The following is a 445-nucleotide window of genomic DNA, read 5'->3' on the forward strand; positions in this document are numbered from 1 at the left end:
TCTTTGGTATGTTTGGCCTCTTTTTGTTTGTTTGTTTTGCAAGTATTAGTTTTCTCAATCATAATTTTCCATTGTTTCGTAAAAATACGTATGTGAACTTCACTTTTTTAACGTTTTTTTTCCTCTAAGTGTACGTCTCTTTACTCTCGCTCTCTCTTTTTGTGAATAAAAATTTCCCTATAATCGTTCTGCCATAAAAGTTTCCATTAGTTTCCCATTTTCTATGAATAACCATTCTTTACCCATTTTCTATGAATAAACATTCTTTACCCATTTTCTATGAATAACATTCTTTACCCATTTTCTATGAATAAACATTCTTTACCCATTTTCTATGAATAAACATTCTTTACCCATTTTCTATGAATAACCATTATTTTTCCATTTTCTATGAATAATCATTTTTTACCCATCTTCTATGAATAACCATTATTTGCCCATTTCC

The sequence above is a fragment of the Penaeus monodon genome, chromosome 34 (genome assembly GCF_015228065.2).
Source record: "Penaeus monodon isolate SGIC_2016 chromosome 34, NSTDA_Pmon_1, whole genome shotgun sequence".
Taxonomy (NCBI): domain Eukaryota; kingdom Metazoa; phylum Arthropoda; class Malacostraca; order Decapoda; family Penaeidae; genus Penaeus; species Penaeus monodon.